Raw genomic sequence first — 1,031 nt, 5'->3', positions numbered from 1 at the left:
TATAATATTTTTTATTTAATATTTTATATTTATATAATATTCAAATATTATATATATATTTTTAATAATTTTTATGGCAAAATTTGAATTTCAATATACATATATTTCATAAATGATTCTTAATAAAACTCAAAATTCAAAGAAAAAACATTTTATATAATATAAATATATTATATAAAATTTATTTTTTATATTAAGATTATTTTTATATAAATTTGAAAAATATAAAATGATAAAATTAATTGATTTTAAATATACAGAATATAATACAAAAAATCGATTTTGATATATGATTTTGGTATTATTGGTATAGCTTTGCACGATATCGGTATCACAATTGTTAATATTAAATCTCTACATTAAAATCTAAAATTTTGGGGTAATTTTTACAAGATATTCATTTCAATATATCAATGAAAATTTCTGATTCAAAAATATGTATGTTAATGCTTGTCAAATAAAATGAATATATAAATTCTTATCAGTTTTTCTTAAGCTTAATTATGTTTAAATGATAAGTTATCTTAGTTACGCAATGTTTTTAATTTTTTAAGATTTAATTTTATTTTTTATATTATTATTTTAAATAGAAATAATATTTATTGAAAATACTTTATATTTATTTCTATTACTTTATGTATATATAATATTTATATCTATTTTAAAAATATTATATATAACTTTCTTCAATGTGAGATTAAATGTTTTAGATTTTTTTTGTATTCTCTATTTTTGTTTTTGTAACAAAAGCAACTAGAAGTTTTTCAAATATATTAAAAACATTTAATATATTTATCAAAATTATATGTTGAAAAAAAATTTTTTTCTTTTATTATTATCAATTATTATCAATAGTATTAATATATATTATAATATTAATANATATATATATAAAATAAATTTTATATATATGTATTAAATCAAATAAGTCTAGTTATGATTCACAATTTGTACTATGCAAACAGTATCTAGTAAAAATTATAGATGAAGATCGTATCAATATTTTACGTTTTTATGTTTTTCGCATCATT

The sequence above is a fragment of the Apis dorsata genome, unplaced genomic scaffold (genome assembly GCF_000469605.1).
Source record: "Apis dorsata unplaced genomic scaffold, Apis dorsata 1.3 scaffold_899, whole genome shotgun sequence".
Lineage (NCBI taxonomy): Eukaryota > Metazoa > Arthropoda > Insecta > Hymenoptera > Apidae > Apis > Apis dorsata.
The sequence above is the reverse complement of the archived record's forward strand: the minus strand, read 5'-3'. Positions refer to the sequence as shown.